Raw genomic sequence first — 21,890 nt, forward strand, 5'->3', positions numbered from 1 at the left:
TAAAAAAGAAAACACATTAAAAAAAAAATAGTTTGCCTTTGTTCAAATAATTCTTTCACTTCAGACTACCTAAAATGTAATGCTGGGCAGAGGTCACATGTTTGAAGACAGTAATAAAATCCACAAAAAAATAAAATAAAAATGAATTCTTGAATGTCAGTGTAGAAGATACCCAAGACAGGAACATAAAAACAAAAAATGACACCACCACAGTCTCTTTAGGGTGTGGGAAGACCACTCTAGCAGACAGCCCAACTCTTCCTCCTGTGTCGCAGGAAAAGCTTCTCACATCCCCCGTCAAAACAACTCCAACAGGACAGAAAATCTCTTCCCATTGCCACACAGAAGGCAAATTAAAGTAAAACAATGTGCACGAATGAAACTGAGTGGATAAAAATATTTCTCCATTCACTTTGTTTCCCCTCAAGCCCCCAAGCAGATAGCTCCTCCTCCCCCAATATCCAATTAATTTACAGCCATGGCAACCCCCAGACAGGAAGGGCAGAGGATATGTTAGCCACTGTGACTTGAAACTACAGGGAGCTCCCAAGGAATGACCCAAGTGCCCACCCCTTATCCCAGTTGTTTCTACTGAAAGAGCAGGAGAGGCCCACTACCACCTTTCTTGTAAGGATTGTGGCACTGTTGGTTCTCTAATGGTTGGTTCCTAATATCAAGAAATACAGGCTAAAAATAGTAAAAACAGAATATTCTTTTTTTTTTTTTTTAAAGATGACCGGTAAGGGGATCTTAACCATTGATTTGGTGTTGTCAGCACCATGCTCTCCCAAGTGAGCCACCCTAAAACAGAATATTCTTACTATGTTTTTTAAGAAAAATTGTTTCAAACTATATAGGTTCAACTATTTACATGAAAATCAGAGGGAGCCAGAGGAAAAGAGTAAATATTCCTCTAAAGCATTCTAAGATCCTAGAAATGAAAATATAGTAGGATTAATCTTTCACCAAGAGCAGACCTTATTAGGATTCTACTTACTACTTGCCCTAATAAAATATAATCAACAAGGCTGGGACATTTCTAGAATATACACACTCATCCTCCTGGAACACATGCTGACACTCAACTCATGTAACAAAGCCTGCTTCCTGGATGTTTGGGGTATTTGATAAAAGCAAGACCAAGTAAAAAAACATCTAATAGGTGATGAGTTGTTACCAAGGAAAATTAACTTATCACAAAGTGTGGCCTCATCATTAAATCGCAAAGCCTAGTCAACATCAAGCTTGCATTACTGTGATGAGTAGATGTGAAAGACAGATAATACGGGCTCAGTTAGTATTTTGTTTTTATTAATATTGTCACTATTGTTAAAGAAAAATTAAGTGGAGGTCACAGTTTAGGTATACCCTTAGGACAACCACCCATAGCCAGGCAAGCAAAAGCTAAGCTATCCTGATGTCCCCGAAATGCTAGCTCTAGCCATAAATGAAACTTCAGCATTTCTTCCTTGTCAGGCTGCACTTGACCTAGAAGGAATGTAACTTTACAACAGACAATCGCAACAAAGATAAATGTACTTCCTCATTTATGCTTCATAAGCTGTGCTGTAACTGTTGTGAGCTGAGCTTCTTACCACTGTTGGTTTAAAGACTCCTGGTTCAAGGGCTGGCTGGTTAGCTCAGTTGGTTAGAGCGTGGTATTATAAAGACTCTTGGTTCACAAACTTTCTTTTCTTCTTTTTTCTTTTTTTGTATGCACTATAAACTTTAAAATTTTCTAACTTGATCTGACTTCATTTTTGACATTAGCACTACTATTATGAATCATAATTTAAAAAGTATTACAGTTATCTTTGATTGAGCTGGTTAGGAATATTTGCTAGGTACAATTAAGTGATTTGTTGCTGAGATGAAACTTTTCCAGTTATATGATGACAGTTCCTAAAAAGTTACACATTAGCACAAGTATGCCAAATTTTTCATTAGAAGATATAAAATATTGACAAAGAAGTACAGTCATGCCACTGGTTGCGAAGTTCTAGGCTTGTCCACATTTGTATTTTTATCATCTTGAATTTTTTCTGGTCCTTTTGGTATATTTTTAGATCATTTTTTAAAAAATGTTTTTAATGGAAAAGTTATTTAAAAAAACAAACTTGTTTCAGCTCATTTTTACAACAGCAGCATATGTAGCCCAATAGACATGAAAAGCATGTATTATAACTGCATGTATCATGATCATTATTAAGATAATATTTTTGTGAATAACAGCATATTTAGGCTAGTAAATCTGAGAACTTCGTAGGAAAATTGCAAGAAAACTGCACGTTTCAGGGCACAGAGCACCAAAGTACATGCAGCCCTGCTCTCATTTACTCAATAAATGAGGGTGGTGCCAAACACTGGGGATTCATAGAGAACACCATCTAGCCATGAAAGCACTGTTCCAAACTATAAACGTGTCTCAAACACACAGAATGCAAGCTATAGGGCCCTAAATACATGAAGAACATGATAGCGTACCCTCGTAATCCAGGAACTTGTGCCTCAGAGATCAGAGCGAGCTCCATCAGAGATGAACTTCTGAGCATGTGGCATGGGTGGGTGGGAAGAGGGGGCATTATGGAGCGGAGGAAAGCACATAAGGGAAGTCACTGCTGCAGGAGTGACATTGGGCACACTCCCCCAGTTCCACCTATTTGAAGCAAATCACAAAACTTCATAAAAAGCTATGAAATAAGATCTGAATAAATACAAAGAGATATATCTTGTATGGGAAAACTGAACAGTATGAAATGCCAGTTCGACCTAAATTACCTTCGTGTAATTCTCAGAAAAAATTTCTACAGGGGGAGGGAGAAGGTGAGGAAGAGTCGTAAAAATGATCCCCAAGTTTATTTGAAAGATTAAACAAGTGACAGGAACTAGAAATGTTTTTGAGGAAGAATGAGAAAGCGACAATAATCAATAAAGAAAACTGGCACAAGAACTGGCACAACAAACAGACTGATACATACAAAAACAACTGTGTGTACACACACAAACACACACACACACATGAGGTACTTCAAAAAGTTCATGGATTCATATTACCCTTCAGTTCTAGTTTTCCATGAACTTTTTGAAGTGTGCAGGTATATATAATCTCATAAACGAATGTAGAAGAAATATAAGAAATAGTGTTGAGAAACTAAGTATTTGGGTGAAAAATGAAGTGACTTTTACTTCATTCCATGTGCAAAAACAGACTGTAGAGAGTTCTATGTTAAAAACAAAAAAAAAAGCAGAAGAAATATTGGTAATTCTTTAACTGATTTGGTGTTAGGAATGACTATTTTACCAAAGAAATACAAAAGAAGTAAATGAAATCAAGTGAAAGATATATGAATTTGACCACATGAAAATTTAAAACTTTTAACGTTTACAAATATCAAAAAATTTAAAGGGGTAAAAAAGAAATTGGAAAAATATCTGCAGTGAATGATAAACAGCCAGCCACTGTTTACCTGAGCTCCAGGATAGGATATCAACTCTTTGAAATGCTGATGGCTTTTTCAACATCCTACACCAAATAAATAATTCTTTGCATCATTTTCAGCACAGATCTGGAAAACGCATGCATATGTTTTATTTCAAAAACAAATCTAGGCTTTCGAAAATAGTTTATTTGTCCATAAATTTATGGGATCCTATATTTGTGAAGAAATATCTTTGGTTTTAGAAAACTTTGAAAAGACTCACAGCTTCCAGCTACATGCGTATGAAATAAAGTCCCTGAGACTTTTAAAACACATCAGACTGCCATGTCTTTGTTCTTCCAGAGAAAAAGAGTGTCTTATTTTATAACTCTGAAGTGATATATTTAGAACTAAGATTTTTTTCCTCCCTTCTGAGTGTTCTTACCAAAAAACAATCTCACCTCATGCTTTGTTTTAATCCCAAAGGAAATATTATCTGATAAATAAAAATAAAACATAATAGGATAAAACAACTGAGAATTAATGGTTCAACTACATTTATGCCTCTGCAGTTTTTCCTGTTAAGTCATACAAGAGCTCTATGCTGAGAAACAGGTCCACGGCTCCTCTAAGCCACACTAGAAAGACATGAAACAAGCGGAGGCAGCGCCTCCGAGGTTCAGCACAGGCCCAACAATAAAATCTATTCCTGTCTCTCTCTTCTCTATAAAAGGCAAAATATCTGCCCCAGAATTATAAAAAGAATGGAATTAAAAGCAGAGATATCCACTATCTACTACACTTACTGTGCATGTAAGTACTAGCACCACTATTTGACAAAATCACTAAATAAAAACGAATTCTACGTTTGCATACCAAATGTTAACAATTTTTCAATTTCTACTTTGCTAAATGTTATACACCCTTTGAATACCATCAGAAAATTTCTCAAAAATTTAAATGTACAGAAATAGTGAAAAACTCATTCATGACAGTTTGACCCATTTACTCACCCAATGTAATTTGATTATATCTAATATAGTGATCAAGTATTACAGAAAAATAATTTATATTACAACTAATTACTAATTGCTCAATGACATAATAATTTTCACCTAAGAATACTTGTTGAGAAGAGTTTGAAACAGTTTCTATTTGAATGACATCTGTGTATTTAATTAAACTAATTCTAGATTTCAATATTGGTCAAAAAATAATATCAATATGTAAGTGCAAGACACAAAGATTAGAAACACATCTATTAATAGCTTTATGGACACAGTCCATCAATCCAGAAAGTTTACAGCACTCCAAAGAAGAAACATCAACATAAAGCACCTATACAATTCACTGAGGATCTGTCCCTGGCACTTCTGAGCATTTATTTCTTATTCCTATTTCCCCTCTCTTCAGTTCTCCAGCAGAGCGCTCATTCCTCTTTCAGGGCTAGGTTGTCTAACATATCACAAAGGATCAGACGGGGTCAGAAATGGAATGGACAAGAAATTTGCAAATATAAGAGTTACTTAAAGTAATGAAAATCCCTGAAATGAGGACACTGATTTGGAAGTAGGAATTCAGGACAACTACACCCTACTAGAGTATGGTGGTGCATGTCAGAGAACTGATGCTCTCACAGGTCGAATATCAACAGACGGTAACATGCTCTAGAAGCCAAATTCAGTCCCAGCAACCTCACAGAAATCATCAAATTATCATAGAAATCATCAAAAGACAATCAAATCCTAACTTCCATTTATAGATAGAAAGTCTTGCTTCTCAAATAGGCTTGCATACACCAGGAGCTAGGAGGAAGTGGACAGGGGTTCCACGCTGCCTCAAGATACACATGGTTTAACTGCCAAGACTACAAATTTTGATAGAATAATTTTTTATTCCCTAGGAGATAATCCTTTTTATTGATTCCCTGATATTAAGTGATTTGCAATTATTTTATGTTAAAAAACATCGGGGGAAATATTATGAAGCAGAACAAAGAAAACATCATAATTTTCAAATCAAAGCACCAGAACTATTAAATATTTCACACTTTAGACCACCATCTTTAAGATTATTCAGATCACCAGGGTAGGGTGGGATGCGGGATAAAACATTCACCATTCTCTGCCTTTGGGGGTTCCTCAGTGTAAAATTCTGATGTCATAATCACTACTCCACCACTGTTACCACCATGACCATTGCTCATGTCATTTACTGAATATTCATTACACATCTAGAACTATGCTAAGCTCCTTACACGCATTATCTCATCTACCCATTGCTAGGTCTATACACTTAAGAATTTTAAATCAGCACCATCAGACTTTTAAAAAAATTAAACTATTTTTCACAGATAAATCCTGGGCCATCGAATTCAAATGTTACAAAAAAAGATAAATATTAAAAAGTAAATTTCCATTGTTTCCTTTAACCTCCCTATGGGTATGTTTCTATGTTATACGACTGTACGTATACATGTGTGCACATTACGCATATGTGTATACACACCCATTTCCCACAGACTTAATTTTTAAACAAATGTTAGCACACTGCTCTGTACCTGTTCTTGTCAGTTAAAAATTACATTAATGACATTCCATAGTAGTACAGTAGAGCATATAGATTTACTCCACACTTTAAAATGGTGAAAAGTATTCTATCATATGAAAGCTCCATACTTATTTAGCCATTTCTCTATTAATGAACATTTAAGTTGATTCCAATATTTTGTTAAAATGAATAACTTTATAAAGGAAATACTCATATATGTCTTTGCATACACATACAAGCATTTTTAGATAAACTCCTAAAAGTTGAATTGCTAGTCGAACGGTTTATGCGTTTTAAATTTTAACATATAGTGAGATCAAACGGATCTCCCAAGAGGGAGTGCACTAGTTAGGACCCTCACCAACAATGTACAAGTGCCACACTCCCTACACCCTTAGTAACACCATGCGCGATCAAACCGTTTCACCGCTGCACCGCCAGGTACTTGTACTAAAATATTATCACACTAAATAATGTGTGGCAGGACTTTTCTTATAAAGTCCTACTTTGTACAAAATACTGTTGTTTAAATCACCATCCCTAATCTCCAATAGTTTAAAACGTATGAAGCTGGAGAGCCACTGTATCCATAGGAAACATGTAAATCCACTTCTAAAAGAGCACATAATTAGCAAGAGGACAGCCATCCATTCCCTTAGAGGCTCAGGAGGAGGAGCAGCAAATGTAGATGATGCCAGGGAACACAGTCATGGAAGAAGTGAGGCTGCAGCTGGACGTCCAATGATGAGTCAAGCCTGCAGAGCCCGAAACCAACTGGGAAGGTACAGTAGAGGGTATACAAACAAGAGGAGGGCAGCAGAGTTCAAAGTCCACACAGACATACCTGGTATGCTCTCAGTCCAACACCTGGCTAGGGACTGCTTAAAACATCAATAGGCCAGTCAAACAAGAGAGGCACAACAGTGACCAAAGAGTGCAATTTTAGAAGTAATAGTTGCCAAAAAGAATTTCTAAAAAATCAATTCTATTCAGAGACCAGCAATTCAGAAAAACACCTGTTTCTGCTCCAAGCAAATATATCCTCAATAAATGGCTCATTCCCTAGAGAGGCAGGACTTTCCTTATACAACACCCTGTAGGACTGTTGAAAATATCTACTTAATATAATCATGTTGTTCAAATTTAGTAAATAGAAAACAAACTTTCCCACAGCCTTCCCACATCATGTTTTCTAATCTTGAGTTAACTGCAGTGCAGTCATTTCAAACTGGAGGCAGCGGTACACTACAGCAAAAGCAAGAGTTGTGTGAAAGAAAAGTCCTGAGTTCAAATTCTACCCCATCTTAAATAACAAGTCATTTAACCTCTTGAATCCACAAAGTCCTCATCTGCAAACTTGTCATAAATGCTACGCATATTAACTGAGATCATCCGTACAGAGCATCTAGGAGGATGTCTGCATGTGGTGGTCAGGCTACACCCAAGTCTCTTTCTCTCCCTTCCCGCCTATCTCAAGTAAGACCACACTACATAATATCACTTAATTATGGCTGCTTACAAACAGATCTTTAGTTTTCTCTCTAATTTCACTGATATAACTCCATTAAAACAGTAAAAAAGGATTTGGTGATGAAAAATACCAAGACAATTCATAAAGCAGAATGGTACTTTAATGGTTACCAATGCCAGGAAAAAGCATTTTGAATTAAATTCAAGAGACTATATAAGAAAATCAATATTAGTATAACATTTCTGATTTGGCCTATAAACCTAAAATCTCAGTCAGCTAAGAATAATTCATTTTGCTGAAGAAAAACAAATTTCTAGTATCTGCTCCTCTCTGTTCCTTAATACTGAGCCACTGTGTATTTACTGCAGTTCATCCCTTGTTTTCATTTCAATCATCCTTCCATAAGCACTTACCCTGTGTGCCCTTCATATATGAGAGTACTTCAAAAAGTTCATGGAAAGATTCATATGATCTTTTAATTCTGTTTTTCACAAACTTTTTGAAGTAGCCTCATATTATCACTAACCTCTTGGGCACAATATCACAATAGTGCAATATATATTTCCACCTGGTGTGGAAATCATATAATATTGCACTGGTTTTATTTTTGTGACCTCTGACTCTGTAATACCTTATATCCAACATAACAATACCTTCAGGTGCCTTAAAAGTAAGGTTCTTCTCTGAGTGAACATGGTTTTAAATAAAGCACCTGATGTTAATTTGAGTAGCTCGGCTACTTTAGGTACATCATCAATCATCAAAATCAGCCAAAAACTGCTTGAGTAGCATCTTCCAAACTTCATATAAATAAATCTGCTAGTTTCTTAACATTCTATGCTTTCAATTAGCCTTTCCATGGCTCTGCTCATTTCTTTTTTATATCCATATACTTCTTTCTATTGGTTCCTAACACTTTTTATACTGGCAGGAAACTACTGCCAACTTAATATAATGTCATGCATTTATGCAGTGCTTTCAGTTAAGTCATTTTTGAACCTCCTTAGCATTCCATTGAAGACAATGTGCTATACTCCTGGAGTGTGGGTGGCTTAATTCTTCTCTGTATTTCCAGCACCCAGCCTAGTGCTTGCTGCATACTGGGTGCTCAGTGTCTGCCACTAGAGCCAGATGAAAGCATCTCTCTGAAGTCACACAGTCCAGGGTTTGAATCTCAGCTCTGATACTTCCCAAATCTGACCTGAAGCCTAAGCAAATCACATTACCTCTCAGGACTTTTGTTACTTGCCTGAAAAATGGGGATAAAGAATATCTGTTTCACAGAGTTTCTGTGAAAAGCAAATGAAATAATCTACTCACAGTAACTAGCAGAGCAGGTAGCACATAAGGACTCAAGAAATTGTAGCTGACTTTCACTAAACCATGCACATATCCTCACTCAAGTTCACTTGGAGATCATAAATGATGTAGGTAATGTCAGGCAATGAGTTCAGAGCAATGCACCCTTTAACACCAATGACTGCAGAGGGGGGCCCAAGGCCCTACAAAGCAGCAGGTACTCTCTGATAAGCCTTGACCATGTTGGAATATCTCCCACACTTTGTTTTGGTTCAGTTCTGTCAGTGTTGATCTCACTCTGCCTTTTGGGCTCAATCCTACTGTGATCCAGTAACACATCCAGCTGAGGTGAGTCCTAGGCCAGCTAATCCCCAGTTCTCCTTACATGTGTCCTTCCTGGTATCTAACCTTTGCTATTCCACTATTGGCCCTACCATTACAAAGAGAACTAGAGATGAATGTGAACAAGACGTCAGGTAAGTTCACTTACACGGCCAGATGAAAGAGAATCCCAGCCACTGGAGAACACTGTTATTTGAACCCTTTCCTTTAGCCAGGGAATCCTAAGAGATATAACTTGGCAGTCTGGACATAGGGGGTGCAGGAACGTTCAAATGCTCCAGGAGTTGTGAACCGTGGCTGTGGTTAATGTCTCATTGTGAGTATCTAAATACACAGCATTTTACAACTACAACTCATTAATCAGGTGAATACAACGTGGAAGAAGTGACATTAAAATGAAGGTCATGATTAAGACAGCCAAGCAAAATGAAAGAGAAAATTAAATATTTTCAGCAAGGCCCACCTAACTACAAACCTGAAAACATCAGAATCCATGGAAATATGACTCCAAAAAATATGTGAAATAAGATGATCAATCAAGAATTATTGACTTAATGTCTACTACGGTTGTTGGGAAAATGCCAAAATAATTTTCTCGTAAGCCTGTTTTGTCCTTAAAGTAATATTTTATCTTTGAAACAATGTTTGCTTGTTGCACGAGTCTGTCCTCTAATCACTACTTGCATTTTTGGCTTCTGTAACCAAGCTTGCTTATCTATGCTAGCCTAGTGAATGCTGAGAAAAGAAAAATACATATATATATATAATAAAAACCCCGGAAGAGTCCGCTTATAAAAACTTTGTGAGACCTGAGTTTGAGGTCCAGATTTTCAAGCATTAGCTTGTCTGGGCCCACCAGTGTTATAAATGCCTGACTCTTCAACCCTCTGAGTGCTGACTGCTTCTCTGTCGAAGTCCGTTCCGTTAACACATCAACATTTAGTCCTTTAGAGTTTACAAAGTACACTCAAATATATGCATATTCTGACTTCTCAAATCTACCCCATCAGAGTAGAGTGAACAAATACAAATACTGTACAGAAAATATAGGAAAATGGTCAGGGCTCCTCAGATGTTTAGAATCTGGCCAAGTATTTGATGTAAATATGCACAAGTGCCCAGGTGTTCCTTTGTTATTGTCTAATGTAATTGTACATGTGCACCCTGGGTATAGACTTATGTATAAAGGACAAGTGACTATGATCCATGGGGCCCCCACCCCCAGGATGCCCCTGGGGGGGCCACGGGGAGGCCGCTACTGCTACTGGAGGCTGTTGTTGTAAGCTGCTGCTGCCAGTGCCCCTGGGATGCCCCAAGAGGCCACCGCCACTGCTGGTTCTGCTGCTACTGCTGCTGTAAGCTACCGCTGCTGCTGCTGAGGACTGAGCTCACGTCATCTGCCAATGGCTCCCAGGATCTTTTTATAGTACTATTTGCCTAACTTTAGCAATACAATCAGAGTAGCTATTGTCTGAACCTGGCAAGTGGCATAGTCGTGTAGCTTTACATGTACACACAAACATATACATATACATACATACATATGTACACACACACATACATATACATGGGAAACCTGGAGGAATGATCAAAGGTATCTGTTAATGAACACACCACCGCACTGATACCACCTGTTTGTGAATTATTTTTCACTCCATAATATTCCTGTATTTGTTTTAATATAAATAATTTCCTCTAAAGCTTTGAGATACTGTAGGGAGGTAACACCCCACATACAACGCCGAATGCCCCTACAGGTACGTATGACCCAGCTTGAGAAACATAGCTTCATATCTGGACACATAACACTGAGCCAAATGGAGCTGCCAGTGTAGAAGCAACATAAGATACATCTCCTACCTCATGGGACTTAAAATTTATTTCAGTATATAAAACTGAAAAAAACAAAAATCTGCATGGCAAGGCAGTGTCTACTCAAGTAGGTCCCAGAGATGGAAAGAGAGACTGAGCAGTCTTTTGCTAAAATTAGAGTATATTCCTACATCGTTAAAAAGAAACAAAAAAGCTAATATGTAGAATCCTCCCTATTTATTTTTTCACAATTTTAGGAGGATGAGCACTTACTAATGCTTGCCTATACTGGAATCTGGTACAAGGGTACTTCAAAGTTTGCAGAAAAATGGAATTAAAAGATAATATAAATCTTTCCATGAACTTTTTGAAGTATCCTCATATAAATGGGTATTCAATTTAACAGCAACAAAAATAAAAGGTATATCTTTAGTTATTTTTAAGATCTATTAAGATCAGTATTTTAAGTGGACTACAAAGAATAGCATAAATTTCAAACACTCCTTTACTGTTTGAGAAAAGATCCTCCTGATCTAATCTGATACCTACCTGATCTCCGAAGGGAGTAAAATTTCCCCAAATAATACTGAAAATGAGCTATACAAACCTATGGTCGGTATGTTATTTCAATAATGCCCACGACAATATCAATGTCCTGTGGAACTCAAAAAGTGGCAATCAACACAATGTGAGCAGCAGTGCAGGTTTAGCTGCCCTCTTCTCTTGACTATCTATTCTCAAGTGAGGAAGGATGTGATCTTGTCACTCCAGGATAAAGGAGAAGAAAGGAGAAAAGGAAAAAGAGGTAAACCAAAAGCTGTCGCATGCAGTTACACAGGTTGTGTACTGAGCACCCAAGGGCAATCTTCCCATAATCTACAAAGTCTATAGTATGATTTTTTCTACGTGTTTTGACTCTTCATAAACCAATTTGATAAACAACGTAGATTTCTTACTACAGAATATATGTGGAATAATAACTATGGCAGCATTAGCACAGGGCCTATAAAATGAAATACAGTAAATAAAAGTTTTTCCTTGGTTTTTAGTGAGATGAGGGTTAATTCAGCTGAAAGTTATAAAGGCACAGTCTCTCTAGAGTTTGGTAATTGAGATCTCACTCCAAAATAAGGAATCAGGCAAGGCTAAGGAGCAGCTACTGCTGCCTGCATTTGTGAGCAGTCTAAGCTGATTTGGTACTATCAGGATTATGTTTCTACATATCTATTCAGTATTTCATGTGTGTAATGCCCTTAATGCTGGGTTGGGCTACAACAGTGGTTAGCTGCACAAATTAGATGAATTCATACAAGAGTATTTGGAGTTAATTATCAGAAGTTGCTATGTAAATCAATGTAAAGTGTATTTAAATAGGTTTCTAATTCCAAATGCTGCCTCTTGGAAAAAAAATCCGTAACACAACTACTGTATGCTCCCCACACTTGCCACTCTGACCATCTGATGACTCTCTTGCATGGGGGGACACCATTAATCATGACAGAGCAAGGCCTGCTCTGTGAAAGCACACTAGGGTCTCCCATATGGCCAAGAGGCTCCAGGCCCATGTTCATAAGGGACTGGAGTGACAAGGCCACTATTCCCTGGAGCTCAAAGCTCTAGCAAAGCTGGTGGAGGAGTGAGGAGGAGGAGGAGCCTGAATGATGCTGCAGCAACCCCAAGCGCATCCCATCCCCAGTCCCTGCTGATCCCAGTCAGGATGGTACACACCCAAGCTGCCCTAGGTAAGTACAAGGATAAATCATGGCTTCCTAAACAAGCACACAATTTTCTTTATGATTATCTGAAAATGTATGCAAAATAGATCTACCTGATACTTGTTTTTAGGAAGCTGTTGCACGAGCTGTAGGAACATTACTGCGCCCTGGTATGAAATACCAGAAATACTGTGGCCCCTGCTCTTTCATGACTGAGTGATCTTTTGTGCTCCTGAAGCTTGGAGGCTGCATACCGCTGAAACCGACCGTGCACGTGTTGGCAGCCTGGGCAGGCAAAGCAGTGGGGGTTGTGCCAGTGCCAGCCCACACTGAATGGCAGAGAGGGGGCAGTACTCAGCATACCTGTTAGTGCACTGAGCGTCAGGGGGCAAAATTAATAATCCATCACTCTGGCAATTTCCTTACCTGTGCTAAATAAGCCGGAAATAGGTTTGCTGCAGGTGCTCTGCCACAGAGTATGTCAGTGATTCCTCTCCCTTTTGACTGAGGAAAAGAAAACAGATTTGGGGTTTTTTTGTTGTTTTTTAAAAGATGACCGGTAAGGGGATCTTAACCCTTGGCTTGGTGTTGTTAACACCACACTCAACCAGTGAGCAAACCGGCCATCCCTATATTGGATCCGAACCTGTGGCCTTGGTGTTATCAGCACTGCACTCTCCCGAGTGAGCCACAGGCCGGCCCAAGAAAACGGGTTTGAAAAGCATCTACCAGAGCTGCCAGTTTGCAAAGGGATGAGGTATCTGAAAAGAACTGCTATGCTATGTATCTATGACATAGCCAAGCAGCATTCAAGCCTTCTCTTTTAACTAAAAAGACTGAACACAACTAAAAGGAACATTTTTAACAGTGAAAGCCATTTCTGATAAATGTTCAAATTTCTCAAAATCTCCAGTGGTGAAGTAGGTAGGAGTACAAGGAACCAGATGTTTGCCAGGGCTTGCTAACAAACTCCTTCCTGCAGCAAGATGGTATGTCTCTTGACCCAATCTCTGGAGTGGGGATGGACAAAGGAAGTGTGAGATCTGTTCTCCACAGAGAGCCACCTGACTCTCCTCAACTGCACATGGTGACCTAGTGCGCATCTTCCTAGTAGGGGACGCATCTCAGGGGCTACTGGCCAAGCCAAAAAGTCCAAGGACAGACTCGAGTCCATCATTCATCCCATCAGATTGTTTAGCAAAGAGCTAGATTGTCTCCAACGCTACACGGTTTATTGCACACCTATGTCTGGGGTCCCTGAATGTGCCCTCTTCACACACTGGTAAGTGGAAATTCATTTCACAAAATGGCTCAACAGCTTCCTCACCAACTTGTTCCAAAAACTTGAAAGAACAAGAATGAGAAAGGGAAGGGATGATGGTTGAGAGGTGAGAGGACCCAGATTTTCACAGAACAGTTGAAAAAATTGTAACAACCACTTTGGTAGAAAATCATAGTCACTTCCCTGCAATTATCCCTAAAAAGATCAGTGTTTGTCAGGTAAGGGAGGAGAAAGATGGGAAAGATTATAAATTAATCAGTAAAGGGAAAAAAATAAATACCAGAAGTAAACTGCCAAGCAGTTTCAGGCAGGTAAAACGCACACACCTTGCCCCCACCCCTGACTTAACAGCTTTGCAGCCCTGAGCAACAGGAGCTGCTGTCCCTGAAGAACTAGGAGAAGCTGTGCAGGGTCCTCGGCAGAGCCAGCTTCTTTCCAGCTCCTCCCTCAGGCCCGGCAGCAATGCCACCTTCCCCACTGGGCCATTCTTCTCTGTCCTCTCAGTTGGTGGCAGGAAGCCCTGGTAAGACTGTAGACTGGCAGCTGCTAACATCCTAGGTATTCGCATTTTAACTGAAACTCATGATGAGAAGCCTTCAAGACTTAGAAGCATAAGTCTCTAAGTGTGTAATGTGGGGTAATAAGGAAAGTAGTTAGAGGTCTTTTCAGCATCTCTCAAATAGTAATGAAAAAAGAGCCCCATTTTCACAAGGCCAACCTTGGCAACTCTATGCAAAAGTAGGATAAGTCCAAGATGGCATAAAAGTCAGGTGTGTGCACCATTATCCACAGCCCCACAGAACTATCTCAATTTCAGTGACCCAGTGGGTCTGTAAAAGAAATAAATTATAGAGGAAAAACAAAGAAAATCCTTCTTGAGAGGAAAAATTTTACAGATAGGAGGAAAACCTTCTAGAATTTTCACATCTTATAACAAATAAATCATATGCCCTATTCTATCCTCCTGAGTATATAATCAGTATTTCCAAAGCAAATATTTCTAATGTTCAGCTCAAAACACCCAAATGCTTAATAAAAAACAAACAACTAAAACCTGGAAACAGAATTAATTTTTGTTAAACTGATAAAAGTAATAACAGACCAGTGGCTTCCAAGGGAAAAGCTTTCAAACAAAATAATCATTTTGGGTAGGGATTGCATAAAATGAAGCTAACACTGTGAAATAATGGAAACAATCCAGCACGGTCCACATATTGATCAATAACAAAGGGATTAATCAGATGCTCGGAAACATTCACTTATAAATCAAATTCCCATCATCGCCCATGGAAGCATTTCTAGAATTTTCCCTTTGGACACAAGTTTTTCTCTTCAGAAACAGCAGACAAATAACAAAACAAAACACACAGCAAACAGAAGAAGATGAACCCTGCCTAGGTGGGCTCTGAAAGGGAATTAGTGCCCAGAGGCCATGCATCGCACTAAACAAGCAGTGTCTTGGAGACCTTCACCACACTCCCCACCCCATCAAAACCAAATCAACCCAAAGAGAGACAAAGAACATATGTTAAAGCTTTCTTAGTTCCTCATTTAAACTATTCAAAGGATCTAATTGCAAATTCAAACACTGTACAAACACTGCTCTTTAATGAGAACATGCTCTATGTTACTTAATCTCATCACTGGGGATAACCACTGTTGCTGTGGTATATAGTCAACCTTCCTATGCAGAGGCAAGCACACCTTTGTTTATATAAAATAGAAACTGTATTCTGTATTTTTATACCCCACTTTTTAAATGCCCAGTGTTATTAAAATCATTTTACTATTCTTTGAAACAATTTCAAAAGCTACATAATTTTAAGTCAAAACAACATGATGCAATTTATTTCACCATTTTCCTATTGGACATCTGCATTGCTTCCCATATAAAGTTACATTTATTTACATGATTATTCTATGAACATTCCTCTGCCTCACCAGATTGTAAACCACTGTGTTTGTTTTTGGTCACTACTATATTTTCATTCTGTAGCAATACCTGAAATATACAGGGTAGACTATAGCACCTGCTGAATGAGTGAATCTGCTATGGTTTGAATGTGTCTCCCAAAATTCCTTTGCTGAAAACTTAATCCCCAATGCAACAGTGTTGAGAGGCAGAAAGTATAAGAGGTGATCAGGTCATGAGGACTCTGCCTTCAGGAATGGATTAATCCAATTATCTCAAGAGTATATTAGATATCACAAGACTGAGTTTCTGATAAAAACGATGAGTTTTGTCCCCTTCCTCTCTTGCTCACTCTCGCAATGAGATAGGTCTTCCGCCACATTATGACGCAGCAAGAAGGCCCTCACCAGATGCAGCCCCTCAACCTCGTACTTCCCAGACTCCAGAAACATGATCTAAATAAGCTTCCATTATTTATAAATTGACCACTCTGTGGTATTCTTTACAGCAACACAAAATAGACTAAGGTACTATCCCTAGATTCTTGACTCAAATCAGCTATGTCCACAAAATATTTCTGATCCTTACCTCACCTTAGTAGTCTCTCTCTCCTAATATTTCTCTCTAGTTCTTTTTTTTTGGTAACTCCCTTTCAGGGAAAGGAGGAAAAATGCTATTTATTAGCACTATTATGTCAGGCACTATGCTAGTCATATTCAAGAAGAAAGTCTGTGCCAAAAGGGTTGCACCTAAGCATAGAAGACATGCCAAATAATAATCTGACACAAAATTTTCACTCCAGGACACTTCTAGAACTCTTCAGTAGCCTCACCAATCAGTCTGACTCTGGAAAAGTCCAAGAGTCTCCACTAAATGAGATCATTGTTCCCTACACATCTGGGGACCATCTGAGAGGACAGAAGATGAAGGGATCTGCCATAGTCTCTGGGACCTGGGCAGGGAGACATGAGCAGCAGCTCAGGCTGAGTGCACGGGATGAGCTCCACACAGCTGTGACCATCAGAAAGAGTGTTAGCAGAACTCTGGCACATCATGTGCAAAGAGATGGAAAATGTAAAGGAGAAAGCTCTGAATGAGAAGTCACTAGCCCATTCTGGAGAAAGGGAGGAGAAAGTAGCATTCTGAGACTTTCTTGCCTTGCTATCATGATTGTACTTATTCTCAAAGGTACCAGCCCAAAATAAAGACATCATTCTCCCCCAACAAATTGCAAGCCACATAATGAATGTTTAAATTATCATTAATTCAAGTGCACAGAGGTCTCAATTTTCTTCCCCCTTAAATAACAATTATGAAAGTAATGAATTTTTTAGATTTTTTTACATCACATGTGGGAAACACAAAAACCACAAGGCTTCAGCACCAAGAGCTAATTTAAAATAATGCAAAACATTTACATTCCTCCATGCCATAAATTTTGAGTAGCTCTGTAATTTGCATCATAACACATATATGTAAGCACATTAGCAAGTATCTAGTTAATCTTCACTAATGATTCCAAAAAAAGACTACTTTACTTCCTAAAGATAAGTCCATACATTTGAAAGATTTAGAGGGTGAGTGAGGAAGGGATGGTAGTTAAAGGTACTAACATCCAACTAGATTTGATTTTAGACACAACATAGCCTTTCAAAAGTTAAACAGTTTATATAATAGATTTCTATATAAATGAAAAATGAGTCTAGGGTATAAGCTACACATGGAAGATACTATCGAATGGAGATCAAGTAGATACAACAAAGGTTAGTACAAAATTTTGCTCTAGTTTAAAAAGCAACAATGGCCAAGCTGGGGCCGCTAGAGCTCAGCGGAAGAGAAGAGACCTATGGAGTGCATGAAGGCAGGAGAAGTCACAATGAGAGAAAGAAAGGATCAAGCCCTGATCACTTCAAGGGTGGCCCTGGTGAGCACACGGAAAAAGAGCTGGCAAAAGCCACAGCTGTGCCCTTCATATGAAGTTGGTTGGAGGCGGCAGGGGAGAGGAACTTGGTGGCCCCCAGGCCAGCAAGACCACTAACAGTGTTTTCATGGACCCATGTAGGAGCGAGGGGCCACAGACAACTGAAAAAAAGAAGCCACTCAGAGGTCAGTGAGTCATTACAAGGGACCAGCACATGGCCCACCCCATGGGAAGTGTTTGGAGTGCGGGCAGTAGGGGAGACAGACCCACTGGGGGAACATTGGGGTACAGCATAGACAGCTGATCTGCCCTCCAATCAGCGCAGGCCCACTCTGTGTAGACTGGTTAGGAATATAGAACTGCAGGGGGTGCAGTTTGCTTAAAAGACTCAGGCCCAGACCAGTTTCCACACAACCCTGGTGCACCAGATCTCATGAGACCCAGAAGTACTTAGGAGGTCAACAATTAAAACCTGAGCTGCACAAAAAGCCTTCCTCAGAAATCAGCAACAAAGCAGCAACTTAGATCAACCACAGAGCTCAAGTGCTGGTCCCCACGGAAGTTCCCCCATTTTAGAAGCACAGGACAACAAATTAGTTCCAGCACAGAGTTTAAGTGGTGGGAACAGTGAATAATTCAACAGAGAACTGAAGAAAAACAAAATACCCACAGATCAGACACAGTTTTGATATTAACCAGTAAAGGTCTAACACCACCAAAGAACACCTATAAAACCTAGAAGGACCAGAAGCCCCCTGGGCTCCCAAGCTGGGGAGAGGGCAGGATTGTGGGCATCAGCCACACACCCCCAACAACTGCATCCGGCCCAGCAACAACCACCGAGCCGCCACCAAAAGTACCTCAGGCTCCCGAGCCTGATGTCCACACCCAGCCCGATGACCACCAAGCCTCCACTGGAAGCACCACAGGCTCCTGAGCTAGGGCTGTTAGGCCTCAGCCACACCCCGCGATGTCTGAACCTAGCCCAGCAACAACTACCAGTGCGTGGGGGGCCAAGGGCCTTAGCCACGCCCCCTGATGTCCACACCCAGACCAGTAACAACCACCGAGCTACCACTGGAAGCACCCTGGGTTCCCAAGCCAAAGGCCTCACTCTCCTAATGCTCCCCTGACATCCACACCCAGCCCAGTGACCACCACCAAGCCATCACCCGCAATGCCCCGGGCTCCCAAATGGGAGCGGTGGAGAACCGAGGGCCTCACCACGGCCCCCAACATCCGAATTTAGCCCAGTGATGACCAAGCTGCCACCAGAAGCCCCCTGGTCTCTCCTGTTAGAATGAGGGAGGTGCCATGGGCCTCGACCAGGCCTCCCCTTCCTCCGCCTCCCACCCTATCCTCCACCCCTTTCCCCTCTCCCCCTCCCCTCAACTGCTCTGCAACAATATCTTAGAATGTAAAAAAAAAATAATAAATTTTAAAAAAATTTTTTTATTTAAATTTTTAATTCTTTAAATTTTTTTTTAAATTTGCTCTATATATTTCCCTATCTGAACACTGTTACCTCTCCATCCCTGTACTGTACTAACCACTCTCTTCAAAGACATGGAGGCCATCATCAATTACAAGAGAGAAAAATAAATAAAAATAAAAACTCCCCCCTCAATTCATCCCACATGCCAACCTCCATCTCCACTCATACAGTCTCCTCCCCTGTTCTCATGTCCAAGTCCCATCCATCCTTCTAGACCCACCTTAAAGTCTACTTCTGCAAACGATGCATGAATACATCAAGCCCAACACACTATCCAATAGGATCTGTGAAGACCTTCTTCCCTACAGGATCTTAAAAGTCTATAAGCATCATGAAAAATACTAATCATATAGCTTATTGGAATTAAAATTGGGAGATACAGAGTGACATCAGGAGAGTAACTGGGGCAGTGATCACTGTACAGGTGACCCAACAGCAAAGGCTCTATGGCATCAGGAGAAATCTATTACTATTTTATTCCTTTGGCATCCAAGAGAAGATCAGATTCTTTGTGAATGACCTGCCCTCACTGGTAACCCTGACATTTCCAATACAGATGAGAGATGGCTCTTATGTAACTATGCAGCTTTCTCTTAAAAATTTTAGCTAGCTTCCACTATGGTGGTATGTTTATGTCCCCACAGAATTCCTGTGCTGAAATCTAACTCCCAAGGTCCCCAAAGACACTTCCTGTGACTCTGAAGACCACAATTCTTACAAAGCACAATTTTCTCAAGTTTTTTTTTTTTTTTTTTTTTTTTTTTTTGTCGTTTTTTCGTGACCGGCACTCAGCCAGTGAGTGCACTGGTCAGTCCTATATAGGATCCGAACCCGCGGCGGGAGCGTCGCCGCGCTGCCAGCGCAGCACTCTACCAACTGCGCCACGGGCTCGGCCCTCTCAAGTTTTGAGGGACCAAAATAGATCAAATTATTTCCTAACATCTCCTACAGCTACCAAGAATTTCTACTTTCCCCAACCAATATTCCACCTATAAAAACAGGTGTTATCTTTAATATCCATGTGAGTCTCTGCAGAGGTCAGAAGACTGAAAAGAAGTGAGAGAAGAAGGGAGCAAATGCTTTCAGCTGTAGTGCAAAGCTGCCACTTAGGAGAGCTGAAGGGCTTACAATGCCCAGCAAAGAAGAGGTGAGCAGTCCATTCCATTAAAATTCAGTGAGCTGGACAACTTTTCTCTCTCTCCATTTTTGGGTCTCCCATCACTAACACACTTGCAGCCCCTCCTTCCAAGCCTCCTGCTAGCTTGGTTTGATCTCTTAGGAGAGGAGATGGTCTTCAGGGAGAGTCAAACCTGTTAGACTAGCCAGGGAGCTTCTATACCACATGAATGCTGGCACAGCATCTCCCAAGGCGTGCCTGGAGCATGAGTTTCTCAGGATGCTCAGGTGAAAAGTTGCTCAAACTTTCTGGAAAACCATAAACTTTTCCCCTTCTAAGATTCACAATGGACGTTTACATTTTCTGAACCAATTTGACCTTGGAATCTATTTATCAAATGACATTCATCTTGTGTTCTTAAGAAGGTCTTCTGGAAAGCATTGAGTATGTGCATCTGAAATCTTAATTCGGGTTATATTCTAGGCCACCCAGGAAAGTGGGTGAAGAGTGCTTTCTGCCTCGTTTGGTCTCTGACAGCCTGGAACTTATGTCTTCAGCCCCACCTTTCCAGGTGAAAGGAGAGCTGTTTCCACCACCCACACAGCCCGCGCTCATGGATGAAATGCACATTCTGCTGTCATTCTTAATGCACGTGTCTGGAGGTCTGCCCTGCCCTCTTCCTTTCTTAGCCAAGTAACATTCATCCACCCACCCATTCCCTTCAGGAAGTCTAACCTTCCCTCCACTCCCCATCACTAACCTCCCTCCATCCCAGGCTGGAAAGTGCCCCTCCTCCATACTCACCTCCACCACACAGCAAATAAAAATAGAGATACTTCTTTACTACTTGCTTGATGCTAAGCACATTAAAGTGCTGAATAAATACAGTCATGCATCTCTTAACGAAGGAGACACCTTCTGAGAGATGCATCATTGGGCGATTTCATCCTTGTGCGAACATCAGAGTGTACTTGTGTCACTAGACAAGCAGCATTTTTCAGTCCACTGTAATACTACGGGACCACTGTCATGTATACGGTCCGTCATTGACTAAAACGTTGTTCAGCCCGCGACCGTACTTGTAAATGAAACTTCGACTAGCATGTTTGCTCCTCAAGGATAAGTATCAACTACTTAAATCAATTAACTTGTACATTCACAGAAAAGGACTGGGATAGAGAAAGAGGGTCTTCCATTTTAATAAGTGCATTCTAAATATACCAGAGCTGTTCATCCTGAAGATGTCATTCCATATTTGCTATCCAGCTGGTAAGATTTTGACATGAGGCAGGAGAAGAGCAGGGAGGCCACTTTGCCAGCCATCACCCTCAGTTTAGACCTGGAGTAGGCTCCTCTTAAAGCTGCAACACCAGGGGGGCCAACGTGTGCACCAAAGGGCCTGCAAGGCACCATCCTCCAACTAAATAGGATTCCACAAGCCCTTACGTTTCCAGCACTCTGAACAGCTTCCTTTCTCTTTCACATTTTTGAGGTAGAATCTGTACTTCAAGACTGTGTCCTGCTCGTGCAGAGAAGGACTTAGGGGACTGAAGAA

The 21,890-nt window shown here is 40.2% G+C and overlaps 1 protein-coding gene across 6 annotated transcripts in view; it reads right to left on the minus strand.

The window, feature by feature from the left end:
• The window catches only part of FARS2 (phenylalanyl-tRNA synthetase 2, mitochondrial), a 535,122-nt gene that overhangs the window by 419,293 nt on the left and 93,939 nt on the right, over nt 1–21,890 (minus strand). For 3 of the 6 annotated variants that reach the window (XM_063097245.1, XM_063097247.1, XM_063097241.1), the window contains one exon: nt 13,035–13,112. The exons of the other annotated variants lie outside the window; for them this stretch is intronic. The gene's annotated coding sequence lies outside the window, so the exon portion shown is untranslated. The remainder of the gene's footprint in view (nt 1–13,034; nt 13,113–21,890) is intronic. 6 annotated transcript variants of the gene reach the window in all.

This window comes from Cynocephalus volans, chromosome 5 (genome assembly GCF_027409185.1).
Source record: "Cynocephalus volans isolate mCynVol1 chromosome 5, mCynVol1.pri, whole genome shotgun sequence".
Taxonomy (NCBI): Eukaryota; Metazoa; Chordata; class Mammalia; order Dermoptera; family Cynocephalidae; genus Cynocephalus; species Cynocephalus volans.